This window comes from Hemibagrus wyckioides, linkage group LG19 (genome assembly GCF_019097595.1).
Source record: "Hemibagrus wyckioides isolate EC202008001 linkage group LG19, SWU_Hwy_1.0, whole genome shotgun sequence".
Lineage (NCBI taxonomy): Eukaryota > Metazoa > Chordata > Actinopteri > Siluriformes > Bagridae > Hemibagrus > Hemibagrus wyckioides.
The window spans coordinates 352,666-375,077 of record NC_080728.1 but is presented as its reverse complement, the minus strand read 5'-3'; the positions used below and the strand labels follow the sequence as shown (position 1 = coordinate 375,077).

Genomic DNA, 22,412 nt, shown 5'->3' with positions numbered 1-22,412 from the left:
GGTGGCGGTGTGTGTGTTTACATCAACACGGAATGGTGTAAGGACTCTGTGCTGGTGTCTAATTACTGCTCATCGCTAGTGGAGTTTGTGACTGTTAGATGCAGACCTTTTTATTTACCCCGGGAATTCACCACCACTTTCATTATCGGAGTGTACATTCCAACCAGCGCTAATGCTAAGGAGGCTCTGTGTGAGCTGTACAGAGCTATTTTAGTGAGCTGCAGAATGCTCACCCCGACAGACTGTTTATCATCGCCGGAGATTTCAATCATGCAAATCTCAGAACAGTGCTCCCTAAATTCCATCAGCATGTGGACTTTGCTACGAGAGGGACGAACACGCTGGATGTTGTTTACACAAACATTCCTGGTGCGTATCGTGCGGAGCCCCACCCCCACCTCAGCTACTCAGACCACATCTCTGTTATGTTGATTCCAGCATACAGACCACTCGTCAGATGCACTCTGAAACAGGTTAAAACCTGGCCAGCAGGAGCCATCTCTGCTCTTCAGGACTGTTTCGAGTGCACTGACTGGGACATGTTCAGGGAGGCTGCAACCATTGGCAACTCTGTTGACTTGGAGGAGTACACGGCTTCAGTGAGCAGCTACATCGGGAAGTGCATCGATAACATGACCGTCTCCAAGACCATCACCACACGCGCACACGCCCAGAGAATCCATGGCCACTTCCAGAACAGCGGAGACTCCCAGGGCATGTGGCAGGGCATCCAGTCGATCACCAACTACAGAACATCACCACCTGTCTGTGACAGTGATGCCTCCTTTCCAGATGCGCTGAATGACTTCTACGTTCGGTTTGAGGCACAGAACAACACAACAGCGAAGAAGACCATCCCTCCTCCAAACGACCAGGTGCTCTGTCTCACCACAGCTGATGTGAAGAGAACTCTATGCAGAGTTAACCCACGGAAGTCTGCTGGACCAGACAACATCCTTGGCAGAGTGCTGACAGAGTGTGCGTAGCAGCTGGCATATGTCTTCACTGACATCTTCAACATCTCGCTGAGCAGCTCCATCATCCCAACGTGCCTCAAGACAACGACCAGTGGGTCTCATCAGTAAGAACAATGAGTCAGCTTACAGAGAAGAGGTGCAACATCTAACAGCCTGGTGCAGAGCCAATAACCTCTCCCTGAACGTCGACAAGACTAAAGAGATGGTGGTTGACTTCAGGAGAGCACAGAGTGACCATTCTCCACTGTTCATCAATGGATCCTCGGTGGAGATCGTCAAGAGCACCAAATTCCTTGGTGTTCATCTGGCAGAGAACTTCACCTGGTCACTCAACACCAGCTCCATCACCAAGAAAGCCCAGCAGTGCCTCTACTTCCTGAGGAAGCTGAAGAAAGCCCATCTCCCTCCCCCCATCCTGACTGTGTTCTACAGAGGGACCATTGAGAGCGTCCTGAGCAGCTGCATCACTGCCTGGTTTGGGAACTGCACCGTCTTGGATCACAAGACCCTTCAGCGGATAGTGAGGATAGCTGAGAAGATCATCAGAGTCTCTCTCCCCTCTATCATGGACATTTACACCACACACTGAATCCGCAAAGCTAACTGCATTGTGGATGACCCCACACACCCCTCACACACACTCTTCACCCTCCTGCCATCTGGAAAGAGGTACCAGAGCATTCGGGCCCTCACAACCAGACTGTTGAACAGTTTCTTTCCTCAAGCCATCAGGCTCCTCAACACCCAGGACTGAACTATAGAAAAACTCTCTCTCTCTCACACACACATACACACACACAAACACACTCAAGACTGAACTGTACAAAACTCTCTGTCTCTCTCTCACACACACACACACTCTCTCTCACCTGGATTGATGCAGTCACACACACACACACACACACACACATAATTTAAATTGTTCATTACTTATTGCACTACCTCAACCTGTCATCTGCTGCTATAGTTATATTTATGTTTATTTCTATTTGCACTACCTCAACTGCTGCTGTTGTACTTTTTTGCACAATATTTTTTATACCATTTCATTTTATTCATCTTATTTTATTTCACTTATATTCCATTACACATGTTCTTTTCTTTCTTTTCGGTGCTAAGTGTCCTGTGTTTTTGTGTTGCCTTTTGTTTGTATTTATTATTTTTGCACTGTCTTGTCTTTGCTCTGTTTGCTCTGCTCTGTCACTATGTACTGCATCAGCTATATGTGGTTGATATGACAATAAACCTTCTTGAATCTTGAATCTTGATGATGTATTGTGTGATCAGTACAATTTCCTGCTCTTTTATTTTTTCCTGCCGATGGTTATTCTAGGTTAGCATCTTTGTCTGGATCATATATCATTGCACAGTGAAACTCTGACTTTGGTAACTGTGCCTCAGGAATCTGTGCTTCAGTGAACTTCCCCCATTTATTTATTACATGACTTACATCACTTTCTATCTGTCCTATCCAGTATACATTTGCTATTGGCTCAGTAATTGATATATTCTGAGTACACTACCATCAAAAGTTTGGACACACCTTTTAATTCAATGTTTTTGTTTAGGGATTTATTTTCTACATTCTAGAACAATACTGGAGATTTCAAAACTATGAAATAACACACATGGCCTTAAGTAATCCATATATAATGACAACAAAAAACAGTCAGTTATTTTAAGACATGAAGGTCAGGTGTTCTGGAATAGTTCTTGCAAGAACAGTATTGTCAAGTGCATTTGCAAAACCCATCAAGCACCATGATGAAACTGGCTCACATGAAGACCATCCCAGTAAAGCAAGACCAAAACTTACCTCTGCTGCAGATGGGAAGTTCATTTAGAGTTACCAGCCTCAGAAATCACCAATTAACAGCACCTCAGATTAGAGCTGTTATGACGGCTTTGCAGAGCATAAATAGCAGACATATCTCAATATCAACTGTTCAAACGAGATTATTTTGTATTTCGGCCACCTTCAGCATTGTTTTACAAGAAATAAACATCAGGAAAAACCATGGAATTAGAAGGTGTGTCCAAACTTTTGACTGGTAGTGTGTATCTCGGCACGCTCTGTCCTGGGCTGACTCTGGCCCTTGGCTGACTGTGTGACACCATTTGTTCATGACCTCATTTTATTACCATCATATCCTTTGTTTTGTCCTAGAAATTATTTCTGTTCTGTTTTGAGAACATGCTGAACACAGACACTCAGTGACAGTTCCATCTTCCGTATCTTAGATAAGCCTTTTTGTAGTAAACTTGCAAAACTACCAGTGAACACGTCAACCACCAAAGTCTGTTTCTGCTGATGTCTTTTGTTTACCTATAGATAATAATGAAAATTATACATTTCTTCTGTATAAATACTCCCTCTTCATCTCAGTAAATTTCAAAGAGTTTTGCTTTTCAATCACTGTCTGTGTGGTTCTTTGGTAAAAGCTTCTCTGATATCAGTAGAGGCAGTGGCAGCAGCACGACTCAGGATTCTTCTCTGAGTGAACCTGAAAACAGCTTTCTGGGGGCTCAGTCTGGGTATAATCGTGTGGAGCAGGAGGTAAGAGGAGAGTTCTTCTTTCTTTCTGCCTCCATGCAGTTATATTCTGTGGTATCTCGGTTAGGTTTACACAGATTTCATAATTTAAACCTGCAGTGTTTCTGCCAGGATAATTCTGTTTAAGAATTATTGGCACATGAATTGTGTGAGGAATAACTGAAAGAAGCTGGATAGATAGATAGATAGATAGATAGATAGATAGATAGATAGATAGATAGATAGATAGATAGATAGATAGATAGATAGATAGATAGATAGATAGATAGATAGATAGATAGATAGAGATTATTCATCCCAAAGGGAAATTCACAGTTTCCAGTAGTATCCACAAACACAGGTAATAGATAAAATAGGAAGGAATTTAACAAAAATACTAAAATACCCAAATTAGGGTACAAAAATATAAAAATACTAAATGCAGAGTTAACCCACAAAAGTCTGCTGGACCAGACAACATTCCTGGCTCAGGGAGTGTGCAGAGCAGCTAGCAGATGTCTTCACTGATATCTTCATCATCTCCCTGAGCAGATCCATCGTCCCAACATGCCTCAAGACAATGACCATCGTCCCTGTGCCTAAGAAGTCTACGGTTTCTTGCCTCAATGACTATTGTCCCATCACACTCACACCAATCATGATAAAATGCTTCAAGAGGCTCGTCATGAGGCACATCAAGACACAGCTACCACCCTCACTGGACCCCTTGCAGTTTGAGTATCGTCCTAACCACTCCGCGGACGATGCCGTCGCAGATGAGTCAGTATACAGAGAAGAGGTGGAACAACTAACAGCCTGGTGTAAAGCCAACAACCTGTCCCTGAACATCAACAAGACTAAAGAGATGGTTGTTGACTTCAGGAGAGCACAGAGTGACCATTCTCCACTGTTCATTGACAGATCCTCTGTGGAGATCATCAAGAGCACCAAATTCCTTGGTGTTGATCTGGCAGAGAACTTCACCTGGTCACTCAACACCAGCTCCATCATCAAGAAAGCCCAGCTGCATCACTGCCTGGTTTGGGAGCTGCACCGTCTCGGATCGCAAGACCCTTCAGCAGATAGTGAGGACAGCTGAAAAGATCTTTGGAGTCTCTCTCCCCGCTATCATGGACATTTACACTACACACTGCAAAGCTAACAGCATTGTGGATGACCCCACACACCCCTCACACACACTCTTTGCCCTCCTGCCATCTGGAAAGAGGTACTGAAGCATTCAGGCCCTCACAATCAGACTATGTAACAGTTTCTTCCCTCAAGCCATCAGGCTTCTCAACACCCAGGACTGAACTGTACAAAACTCTCTCTCTCTCACACACACACGTACTCTCTCTTTCTCACCTGTGTGAACAGACTTATATTGTCGATTACTTATTGAATTACCTCAACCCTTGTTAATATTTCATCTGCTGCTATGTTTATGTTTATCTCTACTTGCACTTCCTCAACTGCTGTTAATGCATTTTTGCACAATACATGTTGTCAGGCCGCTATATATCCTGTATATATTTTACAGTCATATACTGTATGTTATTAGTTACCTGTTTTTTTTTTTACAGTTTCTCAAAGTTGTATATCATTTCATTTTATATTCTTTTTCATTTAATTGCACATGTTCATTTTCTTTTTCAAAATCTATGAGATTTTGTTTTATTGAACTCACTGCAGCAGTGGTGAGAAGACATCTGAGGTCACACTGAATGCCTTTAAACTCAATTTGTTGGTTTGTAATCACTTTCAATGCTAATTAGGCTTATTCCCAATTTACAAATTAAATCTGTGCCCACACAGTTCCGGTACTGACAGCGTGTATATAAATATATATAAAAACATATAGAAAGCACACCAACACACCAGAACCGAGAGAATGAGGAGGAGCTTCTTCCCGCAGGCCATTCGGGCCCTCAACCAGTACACCTAGGATCTGGACTCTCTGTTCTTACCCCCATACAACATAACATAACATTCTACCTCAGCTGATTGTTGCACATGCTATATTGCACTACTCTGTACACACAATAACACTCACTGTACATCTTCTCTGTACATCTTTGTGTGTGCACTGCACTGTCACTTTGCTCCCTGTAAAACTGGACATTATATTTTGTCACTTTGCTCCCTGTAAAATTGGACATTATATTTTGCCTCATATACACTTCTACAATATATTTATATATTTATCTTACATATGCACACTGTACATACTACACTCTTTTGCATCACCATTTCAATGTTGACCTTAGCAGACCTTTTATCTACATATATTCATATTCATACACTGTACATCTTCTGTACATATAGAGTCTACACATATATTTATTTTATATTGTTTTATTTTTCACATATACTATACATGTACTATATTGTACTATATATATATATATATATATATATATATATATATATATATATATATATTTTTTTTTTTTTTTTGTGTTTGTTTTTATACTTTTATATTTTTACACTTTTATATCTCTTACACTTTCTTTTACACATTTTCTTTCTATTCTTTCCTCTTTTATGTAAGACAGTCGTAAAAAGCACTTCACTACATGTCGTACTATGTATGATTTCGTATGTGACAAATAAAATTTGAATTTGAATTTGAACCACAGTAACCTTCATCAAAGTTGAGTGTATTATACAAAAAAGCAAACCATCAAATATATACAACAATTTCACCCTGAATGTCTTTAGTCCATTAATGCAGTCTTTGTTTTGGACAATTTACACTTCATTAAAGTCTCGGTGATCGACCTCATCTGTTTCCAGCTCAAAGATGAGCAAATCCATAAATTTTCTGCCAGTTTATTGATGTTCACTAGTAAATCCTCCAGGATCAAAGCCACCAAGCAACAATCTAATCCTTTCCAGTAGTAATCTTTGCTAAAATTGTGAGAGTAATTCTTTGCAATGGTGTATGTACTAATTTAGCACAATTTTGTCAATTTAGAAATTCCTTTTTCATCTTATATTTTCTTCCTTGAGTTTCACTGCATTCCAGGAAAACGTAACAAGCACAACATAACAGTCTCTCACGAGGGCAGGACAAGAGGCAGGAGTGACAGAGACTACCAGACAGCCCTAATTATTTTTCTTTATATTGACCACATTCTCACTATCAGTCTTTAGTGACTTACCCCATCATACAAGGTAATTTATTGGTCCTTCACACCAGGGTGCTAGCATAGCAGATAATTTGGCAGTGGCACTAGAAAGGGGACGTTATCTCAGAAGGCCAGAATCTCTTCCTGATTTTTTAGTACCTAGCTTGTCTTGCAAATGCAACCCCACCCTATGCTTAACCATCCTCTGATACAAGGTATTATGCTGGTCTTTCAAATACAAAGCAATCATGACCTTCAGAGTCCTGTTGACCATCTCTTTCATGTTGGACTGTGGGTGGTAAGTTGTGGTAAATTTATGTATTACCCTCTACTGTTTGCTGAGTTCTGTGAGCATTTCTGATGTAAACTGGTGTTGGCAATCATAGACCAGTACTTGGGTATGCCCCATCTGATAAAGACCTCCTCTCCAAGGCTCTTTAGAATCTTTAGCATCTAGCTGTCCCATAATGGAAGCATCTTCACCCACCTAGTGAAGAAATCCATGATTACCAACAGGTAGTTCTCCTTCTGCTGGTGGGGAATGGTCTAATGAGGTCAATTCCCAAGGGGTGCCCAGTCTCTTGCATCTCAGTTGACACTGCATGAAAAGTGTGCTTTTCGTCAGTTAACAACACTGTAAATTGCCACAGAATTTCAGGTTAACAACTGTTCACGGGAAAGTGCAGGCAGCACAGATAATTGTCGGGAACTGTCAAAAATTGACGTGAAATAGGCTTGGCAGTTGCAACGTGATGCTGCAACACGCGATAAAATGTATCTTTTCCATTTTAATCAGTTTTTGTCCTGGCCAGCCTAACCAGTTTTAGAAAACGTCTGATGGCTGACAGCTCCTATACAGAGATCTCAATGAAAGTTCTGCACATTAATAATATTAATCATCAAAAATGGATGAGGAGAGACTGATTATAGACATTTAATAGCAGAAATATATAATAAATCCCTCAAGTTTTATAAGGAAAGCCATAAGAAGTGGAGGGGTGTATCTCTCTGTGCATGTGCGCATTTGTATGTAAGTATGTGTGTGTGGACTGCGATCTCTTCAGCTGCAGTACGAGAAAGCACACAAACAGAGAAAAACTGTTATGATTGGCTGTTTTATGATCGTGTTCAGTATGGACACAAATTTCCTATTGCTGGAATCATATCACATTGCGTCTAGTTAGACTAATTACCTCAGATTACTTCAGATTAGCTCAAGAACAGTGCGCAGAGAGCTTCATGGAATGGGTTTCCTTGGCCGAGCAGCTGCATCCAAGCCATACATCACCAAGTGCAATGCAAAGCGTCGGATGCAGTGGTGTAAAGCACGCCGCCACTGGACTCTAGAGCAGTGGAGACGCGTTCTCTGGAGTGACGAATCACGCTTCTCCATCTGGCAATCTGATGGACGAGTCTGGGTTTGGCGGTTGCCAGGAGAACGGTACTTGTCTGACTGCATTGTGCCAAGTGTAAAGTTTGGTGGAGGGGGGATTATGGTGTGGGGTTATTTTTCAGGAGCTGGGCTTGGCCCCTTAGTTCCAGTGAAAGGAACTCTGAATGCTTCAGCATACCAAAGACATTTTGGACAATTCCATGCTCCCACCTTTGTGGGAACAGTTTGGAGCTGGCCCCTTCCTCTTCCAACATGACTGTGCACCAGTGCACAAAGCAAGGTCCATAAAGACATGGATGACAGAGTCTGGTGTGGATGAACTTGACTGGCCTGCACAGAGTCCTGACCTCAACCTGATAGAACACCTTTGGGATGAATTAGAGCGGAGACTGAGAGCCAGGCCTTCTCGACCAACATCAGTGTGTGACCTCACAAATGTGCTTCCGGAAGAATGGTCAAAAATTCCCATAAACACACTGCTAAACCTTGTGGACAGCCTTCCCAGAAGAGTTAAAGCTGTTATAGCTGCAAAGGGTGGACCGACGTTCCAGAAGCGCATTTGTGAGGTCACACTGATGTTGGACGAGAAGGCCTGGCTCTCAGTCTCCGCTCTAATTCATCCCGAAGGTGTTCTATCGGGTTGAGGTCAGGACTCTATATATATATTATTTAAGTTTTGTCTTGTTTTATTTATATATATATATATCAAACAACAATAATACCAAAATAAAGAAAATCCACATTTGTTCAATGCTTCATCAATTCAGTTCATTTATCTAACACATTTAATGAAAGTGAAGTCAACTGAGTGTTATTGTCATTCTGCTACATGTAGGAACATACAGTGGAACAAAATGTCGTATCTCTAAGGTTCTAAGGACCAAATTACACAACAGAAAATACTTTTTATTGTATACAACTAACAAAGTATATAGCAAATTATTACATAAAGTAAAAAAAAATAGTATAACATTTTAAGACAATAGTCTGATCCTCACAGCACTCCTAGACCTCAACCACTGTACACAGTGGCATGACTACAGTAACTTTTTCTGTTGTTTTGCTTAAATGCACAGTGGATGTATTTAACACACATCTTCCAGAAATGCGCTCAACAGGGAGAAATGATGCTGGGTATCATATGTCTTTCCCCGCAAACTCCAAATTTCTTTGGGTTTTTCATGAAAATGACGGTCTGGATGGGAATGAAGCCAGGAGACTTGTGTAATGACATGTTTAAATTATTACCTTTTGACACATGTACAACAATAAACCTCTTGATAATAGCCAGCTGTGGTTCTGCTACAGGGTCAATGGTGGGTGACCCTTTTGCATGTCTTGGCAAAACAGTCAATCTCAGTTATACAATTTTCAGGGTACATTTGATGTTACATGGTCAACATCACATTTCTGTCATCCTCATCCAAGATTGTTTGCTGGAATGGAGACAGAGGCTCCACTGTACAGTTTTTTTTTTTTTTTACACAACAGTGTACCTTTACTTTGCAATGCGAGAAACAGGTACATAAATAAAGACACAGGAAGAGTGAAATAAAATTAAGAATAAAATAAAATAAAATTTAAATAATTACTACAATTTAGATCAACTTAAATTTATTTAAATGAAAACACCTTATGGAGCTAGGGCTTCTGATTTAAATCATATTCTTCTATTATGGAGAGAAGATTAATGCCATTCTTGTTTTTCATATCACTAAGGGTTTTAGTGTAAGAAACAATCATTATGAAATGCACAGAACCTGGGTTTCACTTTTATGAATTTTGATTTGTGTATGAAAAATTTCCCCAGCATAAGTATATTATTAACCAGATAATCATCATTCTTATTGCTCATAACCAGCCCTTAGATAATGTCCTGTAAGGAAAAGTACTCAAGATGAGGTACTTTTGAGCAAAGCCAATCACAATATCCAGCCACAACACACCAACATGTACACAATGTAAAAATAAATGCTCAGTGGTTTCAGAATCATCGGAAAATACACATGAATTGGTTAAAATTCCAAATCTTTTTTGTACAAATTTCACCGTACAGTTTAATGCTCTCCGAGCGCTTCCTGGGTACATCACTTCGCATGGGACGAGCCTCGGCCAATCAGGTGCTAGGTCACGGTGAAGCGGTATGTTCCTCCAATCACAGACGAGGAAACGAGACAAAGCGCAGAACCAAAACATACAAACAGAGATGTTACTTTTTTCCTGGAATTCGCTTACTGTTTTCATTTTTACCCCCGCTCTTTATATTTACCCCCGCTCTTTATATTTACCCCCGCTCTTTATATTTACCTCCGCTCTTTATATTTACCTCCGCTCTTTATATTTTCCTCGCGCTTTACATTTTCTTCACTGTTTACAATGGCTAGCCAAGGAACTGAAGAGGGAGAGGCGGCTGCACAGTCCTAAAATCACGGTAAGTCTAAATTCTTCTAACGACATAACCTATGCTTTCATTTGGCAGAACCAGTGTAAGTTTTGTAACAAAGCATTTTTACTTGTATTTTGTAGGAGGCAGTCCGTCCGCTACACACCTCTGAGACAAACTGTAGGCACTATGACCCGGAGCATGGGTATGGATGAAAGATCTGGGCTAACATGAAGTAAATAAACACGTTGTTTTAAATCTGTACTTTTTGCCTCCACAGATTAAGCTCGCCATATAATGAGACGGTCTCTTCATTTTAGTAGGAGCACTGTCCATAAGCCCGGAATTGCGTGATGAAGGCCTGGATAAAAATGACTTTGTTGGTAAGTAATTTTCACTGTGTTGTTGTTGTTGTTATTTAGTTGTTAGATTCAAGAAGCTTTATTGTCATTTCAACCACGTATAGCTGACGCAGTACATAGTGAAATAAAACAACGTTTCTCCAGGACCTGGTGCTACATAAACATACAACATAGAGTTCAAACACAAGAACAACACAAAGCTAGGACCGAAAGTTTGTCCAAGCCACATAAAGTGTAAAGTGTTATTACAGTTTGTTGTCACCATGTTGTTGTTCTTAATTCTGTTTTTGTTATTTATCTGTGTAGTTATGTGTGGTTGGTTGTAGTTTTTAAAAAACCCATTCATTTTTTTCTAGTTGCCTGCAAGACATACTACGAGACCGTGCGTAGAAATTTCCGGTACAGCCAGCCAGAGCTTGCAAATGTGGCTGCAGCTAATAAGACCTCAGCCCGGAGTCGCCAGAGGAGGAAGAGGGTAAGACAGATTAGAATTAAATTTGTTTTACTTATTTCTGTTGCATCAGTATAAACTGTAATGATGTACATGTAGCTTATTATATGTAACAGTTGTGTTTTCAGCTCTTGGAGGTGAGGCAAAGTGTACTGGCTGCAGATGAAGTGGACTTCTGGAGGGGAATCACCGCTGACATGATGTCAGATGAAGAAGACAGTGCTGTTGATGGAGTCTCAGGGTGGATTGTGAGACCTCCATCGTTCCGCAGCCAGGAGCTCAGCAATCTGTGTGCTATGCTGCAGGAGAGACTAGTAGCCAGTTACGACCCCAAGGCAGCAAAAAGACATTTGATGCCAAACGTGATGCCATCAAAATAATCTCTGGCTACTTTTTGCAGGTCTTCCATAGCAGCCTAAGCATTAGTATCCTGAGGGATGTATGCTGCAGTCACAACAATGGCTGAGAATTCTGTTGGTAGATAAAAGGGTCTGCAATTAATCATCAAATACTCCAGATGAGCTGAGCAATGACTTTCAATTACAGTCTGTGCACCATGATTTGTTGACCTCCACCCTTGTGCTTACCAGAGTCCACTGCTGACCTGTCTGCCCGGAAAGGTTGCATCCCTCTAGCTCAATGACGTGCTGGGAATGTTGTTGTTAAGCCATGTTTCTGTAAAAATCATATTACATTCCTTGATCCGTTTTTGCATTGATAGGCGCAGTTCGTCCATTTTATTCAACAGAGATCGTACATTTGCAAGAAAGATGCTTTGGAGAGATGTTTGATGAGGGTTTAGTTTCAGCCTTGCTCTAAGGCTGTCATGCTTCCCACGTCTTTGTTTATGCTCATGGCGCAGGCACTGCAATCTCTCTGCCAGATCTGTAAATTATCATTTAACCAGTTATGACCGATGTCCAACAATGCTTGTTGGCTATATGAGATATATACAAGGCTATTCTGAGTGAATAAACTTGCAACTAGTAGAGAAATAACTAAACAATCGCAAAATCTGAGGAGACGCTGAGCCTCGCGTTGTTGAGAGTGTGAGAGTCTTGAGAGTGTGATTATAAATTATTGTGATAATCTTGAGAATGTGATATTGAATAATATCCTTTCTGCAGTCAGATAGTCAGTTGGAGTTGTGTGATGCAGATACAGCATATGTAGAACATTTTGAGTATTGATTAGGAGGTTCTTGTTCCCAAAGTCCACATGGAGTTGGCATCTTCTCTTCAATTGTCCGAAATCTTCATGAAGCAGAATCCAACTGGAGCTAGTCCATCTCTGGATATCTTGGGACACTCGCAGGGTTGGCCTCTTCTCACCAAAGGTCCGAAATCTTCATGAAGCGGAACACAACTAGAGCTGGTACAATCTCTAGATGCCTTAGGATAGGTAGACAAAGAAAAATGAAAGTGGAAATGAATTAGCATGTAAGGTAGAATTTTACTGTGTCATCTCTGGCCCAAGCTTGACCGATTTCTGCAAAGGAACAGGGCAGGTCAGTTTGGTGGTGGGTGATGACATTCAAGCAAGGTGCTACATCTATGGAGGTGGGTGATGATGGCCTTTGACAAGGCATCCAGTCCATTGTTGAGACAAACCTTCCTATAGCACATTTTAATGGTGTAGGAAAACATATTCTGAGGTCACTCTAGAATCTACTGTAACATACATTTCTCTTTGAATAATAATTACATATCCCAGCTCTCACCAGCAAATGGTAATCAAATCGGGCAATGATCAGGAACTGAGAACTAGCCTACAGTTGGGGGGGCCAATCTGAGGATCTTTCTCCCGTTCAATGCTTTGTTTAAGAGTATCACCTTTAAGCTTTTGCATTAGCATACTAGGGAGTCGACACCTGTGAGGTCTACCTCCCCTTGGGGAAGTATCACCTCAAGGCTTTTGTATTGTCACACCTTCAAGGCCTGCCTACTCAAGGCCTTTAAAACTGTAACGCAAGTTTCTTTTCACTGGACTTGGTGACTACAGTACCACCGCAGTGTTCCTGCTGAACACTACTTCTGAGTCTGCTTAGGTGAATTCACAATGGTAAACTGCTGCAGATGCAGGGTCACACCTACCACGTTAGGTGTGAGAAGGTCTTTGGGCAGTTGAACATATGGTAGGTAAAGACCTCAAACTCAACTCCTTCCAGGAAATTCCTCCATTTTTCTACAGCCCAGACCACAGCCAGATATTCATTTTCTGAGATAGAATAATTAAGCTCAGCCCCTTTTATTATGATGCATATGCATTAGCCTTCTTTCCTTCCTAAGATTCTTGAGTTAAAATGGCCACTAGTCCCAGCTTACTGGCATTGGTATGAACCTAGAAAAGTACTGGTGGGTTTTGCAGTGTTGCCTTCAGTGCTTCAAAACTGGCCTGACATTCGGGTGTCCACTCCCATTTCGCTTATTTCCTTTTTAAGTGATTCAGAGGTGCAGCTTGGTTGGCAAAACACAGACTGAATTTATGATATCATCCTGCCAACCCTAAAAAGCTCTTCTGGGATGTCTGTTGCTGTCAAATATTCTGCAACTACTTCCCAGCATTTACTTATCTGCTGCTGCTGAAGTTGGGGTCTCCTGTGGCCTAGCTTGTTTATTAGGCTCCCTTAAAATGCAGTTCTGTATCAGTGTATATAAACTGCCAGTGCCAATAATTGCTCTCATTCCTTCCCTAGAGACATTCAGTGGTACTAGGATGAGGAACAGTGTACGGATATCAGTGCTGTAAGGTTGTGTAATTGACCATTCCTGATAGGTGTTTTGTGAAAGTAATCTGGTGCAACAGCATATGTATGGACTGAACACATTTCTTTAGCTGTCACATTTTCATGACATAACTGGCTCAAAGTCCTCGCAATATCATTAGCACATTACCAAATGCAGGAGTGAGAGAGACATGGCATGTGCACTTATTAAAATAATTACGCACACAGATAAATTATTATATATGCAAACATTATGTGGCAGTGCTACACACTCAGACAACGAAAAGGAAAATTTGAATGATCTTTAAACTTCTCCCACACAGTTTAAGGGCGCTGTAATTTTTTCTCTCACAATTACCCCAGAAGTTTCTATTGAGTTCAGAAACCTGCATCTCACTTTTGGCATCTTGCCAAATTCATCCATTTTCATCACAGAATTCCCTGCACCTTAACCTACTAAAAACATATTGTCTTTTCCTTTTACATTTAATGTGTACATTGGCATGTATTTAAAGTCATGTGCTTTAGTTCTTCATCTTGAGTCTATTCTCATCTGGTAAGATAGGATTCTGACTTTTGTGTAGTACAAGTTTAACTTGGTTAGTTGTGTTATTTGAACTGTGTTATATTGTATAGCTTGTTGATTCTATAGTGTTGGTCTATGTTTCTGTAGGTTCTCTACTTTGAAGGTAGCTCTGTCAAGACCTGTTTACTACTTAAATAGTAAGTGAATTTTTCTTGCTCTGTTACATTCTTAATTCATACTTAATCTTATTTTGACTAGACCACAGACATTTGCCTCAAACCCATCTCTGTTGTTACCACTTACAGACACAGGTACACTCATCCATGAAGCAGAGGTCACATATCCAGCAATTTCATCTACCCTCCTCTGTTGTCTCAGTCTCAAATGGTGGTGGTAGGTGGGCTCTGGAATTGCCAGTCTGCTGTAAGGAAGGCTGATTTCATCTCAGCACTATTCCTTCTTCCGCCCACTTCTGCCCCAACTTCATCTATATTACACAGCCAGGACTCCCATACTCCTTCATTTAACTCCTTCATCTCAACCATAACAGCAGAAGAGGTTTTGCAAATCATCCAGTCCTGCAATCCTACCATCTGCCCACTAGATCCAATCTCTTCCACTATGCTCTAGACCATCTTGCTTGAGCTCCTGCCCTTCATCACCCCAATCATCAATGGATTCATAGCATCATGTACCAACTGCCTTCAAGAAAGCAAGGGTTATCCCCATACTTAAGAAACCTGCTATGGATCCCTCAGACATCAGCAACTAAACACTGGTATCATTCTCTCATTTCTTTCTAAAATTCTTGAACGCATTGTTTATAATCAGCTATCTCCTGCAGAACAACCTCCATGATCCCGACCAGTCTAGCTTCAAAGCAGCACATTCCACAGAGACTGCACTTTTGGCTGTCACTTAGAAAGTACATGCTCCCTCTATACTCACTCTCTTGGCAAAGTTATATCCTCACATGGGTTTTCATACCACTGCTATGCCGATGACACCCAATCTTCTCCTACCCTCTCTCAGATGCCATGGCTTCTGCTCAGATCTCAGAGTGTCTGGAGGACATTTCATCTTGGATGACAGCTCAGCAGCTGAATCTTTAACCAGCAAAACTGAACTGCTGATGATCCCTGGTGATTCATCCCCTGCACAGGATCTTGCGATATTGCTGAAAAACTCCATGATCTTGTCAGCACGCACATCTGTTTCACCCGTCGCGGCGCGCACTTCCGGGCTCGCGACTTCACAGTCATCATGGATGGAGTTCTTCCGGGCCCCCCCCGCTGTCACGCTGTCTTCAGGCCTTCCTCGCCAGATGTTCTCTCTGCATTGCTGTGAGTCGTCCCACCTTTATGCTTGCCTTTTTCCCCCTTTTCTCCCTTGCCGTTTCCCCAGCCGGTTTTGGACTGTTCATTTGCACTGTTGTTGGATTCCTGCTCAGATTTTTTGCCTGGCCTTTTTCTGTGTGGATGCTTTGCTGTGCTTCCTGTTTTTGGATTACCCTGCTTGGTTTGTGTGTAGAATTTCTCTGTAAGGACTATTTATTTTTCTGTGCTTGTTTCTTAATGAACTGTTTTTTTTGGAGCTCCTATTTCTCTGTTTTGTGGCTGCGTACCTTTTGGATGTTGGGTTTTTGTATGAACTGGCTGCATTCCTGTGATTATTTTCCACTATACATTAAAGACTCTTCACTGCCCCTGTTATGTCTTGCATGTGGGTCCTATCCGTGCATCCCTGACAGATCTCCCCTTCAGCCTTCAACCTTGGGGTAATTGTGGACAATCAACTCTACTTTTCCTCCCGTGTTACTAATGTCACATGCTCATGTCAGTTTCTTCTGTACAACATCCGAAGGATTCAGCCATTTCTATCCACACAGGCTGCTCAGGTGCTTTTTCAGTCTCTTGTCATTTCAAGACTGGACTACTGCAACTCATTAATGGCAGGTCTACCTCTCAATGCAATTCGTCCACTGCAAATGATCCAAAATTCACCTGCACAACTTGTTTTCAACCTGCCTAAGTTCTCTCACACCACCCCACTGCTGTGTTCCCTCCACTAGATTCCGGTAGCTGCATCAGATTCAAAATACTGATGCTTGCCCTCAAAGCCAAGAATGGAGCAGCAAAGTGAAAAGTGAATAGGTGTAATGAAATAAATGTGGTTTAGGCCTAAATAAGTTTAGACACGTGTTAAACATGCGTCAGTATTAAAACTTGTGACCCATAGGCTGTATGAAGCCCACAGAAAGGTGGGGCTGTTTTTTAGGGGGAAACTTAGTGGACGTCAAAACAATCCATAGAAAAAACCGACCCCAGTAAGCCTAGGTAGCGGAGCTAGAGGGTATATATACTGGGGGATTTGTGAAGGGGTTGTGCTTGACTGCATCGATTCATGAATCTGTGTATGAGTGCCAGTTTCTGTGATATTTTTCTAAATAAAACTGGCTGCTTTTTCTCATCCAAGCCTGGAGGAGTTCTTCATTTCTTTGTTTCTCCTGCAATTTTTGATCTGAACCATAAGACTATTCGATAATATTGGTAATTGAAGAAGGCTCTAGGACCACCCTGAAGTGTCCACCTGGACAGAGGCTCTGGGTTCTGCTGTGTATTAGCCATAAACAGCAACCACATATATACACAAAAGCCCACTCCCCCCAGTCTCTGAATAATCTCAGTCCTTATTTACACCATTTACAACCTTACAGCAGTCTTTGGAATGGTCTCACCCGTCTTTCGCGCAAGGGTGAGCAGGACCAGCTCAATGGCTAGCTCATCAGCTGTAATCCTCGTGAACAATAATCCAGTCAGAAGGAAGGGATTCTGTTCGCTGGTGATGATCCTGCTGCTTCAATCCCGAAATAATCCACTGCAGTATCTGTTTTTATGGAAATATGGAAATATTTAAAGATTTACAGATGGAATTGGCGTCACAGAGCGAGGATCAGAGAACAAGTGTGTGTGTGTGAGATCAGGAAGACTCATATTTGGCTTGCTCAGTACTCAAATGTTATACACATCTATGCAATACAGTGGAAGGCTGCAATAAATTTACCATCCTAGTCAAACGTTTTTATTTCATTTGTTTATTTATTTTTATTTTTTGCTATTATACCCACATTGGGGGCTCAGCCCCCCTTAAATGAAAATCCAAGAAATGCCCCTGGCAGCTTTGCTGTTTTTGGCTAAGTTAATGTTATATAACTAACATTTGCAATACTTAGAGAAACAAATGAAATATCAAAAACCAACCAACAGAATAACATTTCTCAGGCAACAAGTTGTTTTACAATAGTTTACAATTAAAAATGTTTAATTTTATGCATCACAATAAGTGATTCATTTAAGTGACTGTCTTGATGCAGTGTTAAGCCAAGGTCAGGTCGATTTAAAAAAGATTAATATTTTCATTAGTTATATATCAGCGGGCAGTCAGGTGATGATGGAGGGAGGAAGGAAAGCCTGATGACATCTGCTGGGCAACTGGTTTGAGAAAGGCAGGTTTGTGGATTTGAAGGAAAGTACATGGCCTGGGAGTAGTGAGCAGGGGCAGAGGGGAACTGAGGAGAAGACTGTGTTAATATCAACATGACAATTTGTACCTATAAACTATGTTATTAGTTGCTAATTACTTAACTATTTACCATATCGTTTAATGTGTTTAGAGATGCTGTCCAGCCTCTCTAAGGAGGATTTGTCAGGTCTCTTTCTGGGGCCTGAGCACTTCTTCAGAAAGCGAACCATTTGGAGACTTACTCATGAGGAAAATGAGGTAATGTACATTTGGGAGACATTTAGTCTAACGATGCAGGGCTTTCTTTTATCAATGAAGTATTTTCTGGCCATCATACATTTATCTAAAGATAATTTTGGGAGGTGTTTTTGCCTTACAGTTATTATTGAATAAATGTACTTCATGTCTTAAACAGGGTCAAGAATCAGACCCATGCAGACCTGGCACCTGCTTTGAGACCTGTGATTTCAACTCCACCCCCTTTCCCTCTTCCTCCAGTCCCCTCTCCTCTCAACCTACCCACCACTCTCCATCTTCTGACCCTTCTCCAAACCCAAAAGACCAGTTCCAGTAGGACCGTACAGCTTGTCAGTCCACAGTATGTCATATACACAGACACAGAGTTGGAGCAATCAAGAAGCACCTTTTTTGAAAAACAGCCAGCTGGACAAGAAGGAGACTATATCCTTTCCAAATATCTTAACTGTCAATTAAACAGAAATACAGTAACAAGCATGATTTTCATTAAGAGACCAGCAGGGGATGGCTTCCAGTATCCATGCACCCGTGAACTTACAGTGATGGCGAAGCGTTTCATATAGTAGTGGAGCTGAGTGGGTAAGTCACTAGTCATGTATTCATTACATTTCCAAACACAGTACTGTTATGGCCACCAAGGTGCAAACATCTGACACTCAGAATAGGATGAATGTGCTTCATCCAGATTAATCAAGGCAATGTGTCTGTTTGTATGGTTTAATTTCTGGATCTCGTTTAATTTAATGTAATTAGTAACACAAACAATTTGTTTGTCTTGTTAGGAACCTATGAAGAAGCAGCTTTTAAAAAGGCTTCAGAATGTGACAACCCCCAAAAAGAAACAGGGAGCAACCCCTTCAAGAAAGAGGCCATGAAGCCTAGAGCAGCCAGGAGATGTCTACTGATGAGATGAGTCTACTGAAAGTCCACTTCCTCAAATTTGATCTTGGAGAGATCACCACATTCTAGATGCAGTAGAGGTTGAAGAGTTGAAAGGTAAGTACAGAAATTCCCATAGTAGATAGTGTTTATGTATAAATGTAGCTTCTGCTGCAACTCTAAAGAAGAGACTAAAAAACAAAGTGACCATTTAGACTGTTTCCATCATTGGAGGAATGATGTACATATCTGTCTCTTTAAGTTCAACAATATCATCATGGTATTTTGCTTATTTATTTATTTATTTTTATTTTAACACTTTGAAATAGGAAAATAACACTTTAGATTAATCTAGAAAAATAGTCAGGTGTATTTGTAATAATGCCTTTTACAGTACCACACAATTGTATGGAATTGTGCAAGTCAGATTTTTTTTTGCATTTCTGCAAATGTTGTTAGTCTTTTGGCTATACATATACTGTAATTTGGTTATTATGGGGCATTGGTGGCTCAGTGGTAGGTTTCTCACCTCCCATGCGGAAGGCCCGGGTTTGATTCCCAGCCAATGCCCAAACCCCAGCCACTGGATGCAGTGCCAGTCCCAAGCTCGGATAAAATGGCAGGGTTGCGTCAGGGCATCCGGTGTAAAATCTGTGCCAAATTGTTGTGTGGACCAGTTGGTCTGCTGTAGCGACCCCTCAATATTTCACAATAAAAGTTTTGTTAGGAAATGAAATGCTAGAAGATGTTTAATTTAAAACATACAGAAAGTTTTCAGTTTGTATTAATGGTGCTGTGTTTGGAAAGGTGGTGAACACCTGACTAGTGACTTACACATTTATATTTTCCCCACATAATGCTATAATAAAACTTTACCAGGAACAACATCAGAAACTACTGAGAGCCTACAGAATCAGGCGAGACATTATACAACTCTACAGGAGATGTACAAAACCAAGGCCATCCCCAAAAAGAAGGATGTTTCTCAGCTTCTGGACCTTCAATTCCATGCAAGATGGGCTCTGATTTCATTGACTCTGATGCCATTAAGGATACTTCAAGCTTATCCCAGCTTCAGAGAACTAGATCATTGTAAGAAAATGTATTCATTTTAAGTAGGCCTATGCCTAATTAGTATTAGATGGAATATCAAATGGGATATGGTTTAGGAATATGGAATCAGATGGGTCTCAGTATTAGTATTAGTGATTTATATATAAATGACTTTCTGTAACCCCATCGCTCTCTTTTTCTCTGTCTCCTCTCTGGCTATTGGTCTGTCTATTTCAGATCATGGATGAATTGTGTCGGATTCTCGATCGAGGGAACTCTCATTTCATACCTGACCTGAAGACCTGCCAGGGGACCATTTATGAGAAGGCACAGTTTGATGGAGTGTTCAAAAAGGACAGGAAAGCACCACAGGACAAAGGTAATTACTGGTTGTGTTGACAATGGAGAATCCCATGAACATATTAATATTTGTTTATATAACTCACTGCAGTAAGTCAAATGACATTAATTTTGTATTTAACAGTGAAGCACTCACTTGCCATGATAAAGGCTTTACCAGACATGTTCCCATCACCTGTGGCTCCACCCAAGAAGTTAGGACATGCAAGTGAAGCTATGTTTCACGTCCTTGAGGTAAAATCATTTGAGCATGAATGAGAAATTTCATCACCATAAGATACAATGAGTGTGAATTGTCTTTGTGGTAATATTTGTTTGTATCTATCAGGGGAGGCAGGTGAGGACCCAAATGCAGAACACAGTCAAAGTTCAAAACTAGAGTCTTTAATAAAGGAAGGCACTGAACATGGTAGAGTTCTCAGACAACACCCATAGAATAACTGAAAACCAGGATAAAGCAGGCTGGGCAGAATCAGCAACAGAAACACCAATAATCCAAATCCAGGGAACACGGAAAACACTGGGAAGGCAGGGACAGCAACTGAATACAGTCCAATATCCAAAATCCAGAGAACAGGTTAAACACGGAGCAGGCAGAGTCAGTAACAGAATACAGTCCAATAATCCAAACTTTACAGAACGGGGTAAACACGGGGCAGGCAGAGTATCAGCAACAGAAGCAAGGCAGAGACAAATCGGGCAGACAGGAACAGAGCAGACGTCAACTTCAGGGACAGGCAGAGTCAAATCCAGGCAGACTGGACCCGAAGAAAAAGGCAGGATGACTTCTCGGAAGTACAAGGCTGACTGAAGAGACCATCTGGCAAGGAGCATGTGCAGCCCGCTGATATAGGACTGACGAGCATAAAATGGCGGAAACCGGAAGCGAGATCACGGAACGTGGAAATGCATGCCTGACAGTATCAGTCTAAAGAAGATCCAAACACCTTTCTTCAGATGAGACCACTCTTCAGCCCTGTCGTGATTGTGTGCGAAACCAATTGCTTACTGGCCATTGGAAACATGCCTGTGGTGACCTTCCTGAAAGAGGACATCTATGCTAGTATGATGTATCTCATGGCATGTTATTATGCCTTTCACCTTACATATCCTAAGTGCATTGCCCCACTGCTGTCTGTGCTCCAGACAGAAGTCCTCATGGATGCCATCCATGACAAGGACATGAGTTCGTCATGTAAAAAGTCTCATTTTTCATAGTTCATTACTGACAAGGGCTGCACGGCACTATTTTTTCATTTCTGGTCCCCATAACAGAACTTTGTGTATTTGCCAATTTAATAACCTGTAATACATAGCAAGAGCATTTGTTGTTTATTATAATAAGGTTTAAAGCACTGTTACATTGGTTATCTTGATATAGATCTTAATTTTCATTTATTTGCCCACTAATGGCCATTATGTTGGTTATGCTACATTTTGAATGTTAGTTGGTGGGTTTTTTATGTTTTCTGGCATCTGAAACTACTGAGAGCCTATAGAACCAGGCAAGATATTATAAAACCATAGATATGATGTACAAAGCCATGGCCAGAAATGGCCTTGTGTTGTTTTGTTGCATTCTTTGTTTCGCCCATATGCAGCTCATGGAGTTCATAATAAAGAGGTGACAAAAATGTATTGAAATGTATTTCTTTATTTATATCTCTTTTATAAGCAAAATATTCTGATTTTATTTGAAAAATTCTAGGATATAAAGCTTTGTTTTAAGGTAGTTGTAAACCATTTGATGATAATTTAATCATATTTTCCTACAAATTGAAAAAAGAATTCTTAAAACTTTTCAGTGTTTAGATAGATGTACTTGTTTTTAGTCTAGCTTTACCAGTTTTAAGATATTA

The 22,412-nt window shown here is 40.9% G+C and overlaps 1 long non-coding RNA gene across 9 annotated transcripts; it reads left to right on the top strand.

Moving 5' to 3' along the window:
- Positions 1–10,187: 10,187 nt before the first annotated feature.
- LOC131369885 (uncharacterized) lies at positions 10,188–22,181 on the top strand. 9 transcript variants are annotated; one of them, XR_009207355.1, is made up of 14 exons: positions 10,188–10,465; positions 10,561–10,622; positions 10,738–10,800; positions 11,136–11,254; positions 11,359–14,678; positions 14,787–15,406; positions 15,514–15,824; positions 18,155–18,261; positions 18,419–18,840; positions 19,044–19,257; positions 20,020–20,232; positions 20,431–20,572; positions 20,678–20,787; positions 20,882–22,181. It is a non-coding gene; the product is annotated as an uncharacterized LOC131369885 (long non-coding RNA). The 9 variants fall into 9 exon arrangements; XR_009207352.1 differs by having other exon boundaries at positions 10,698–10,800; XR_009207354.1 differs by having other exon boundaries at positions 10,561–10,652; positions 14,787–15,259.
- Positions 22,182–22,412: the final 231 nt, after the last annotated feature.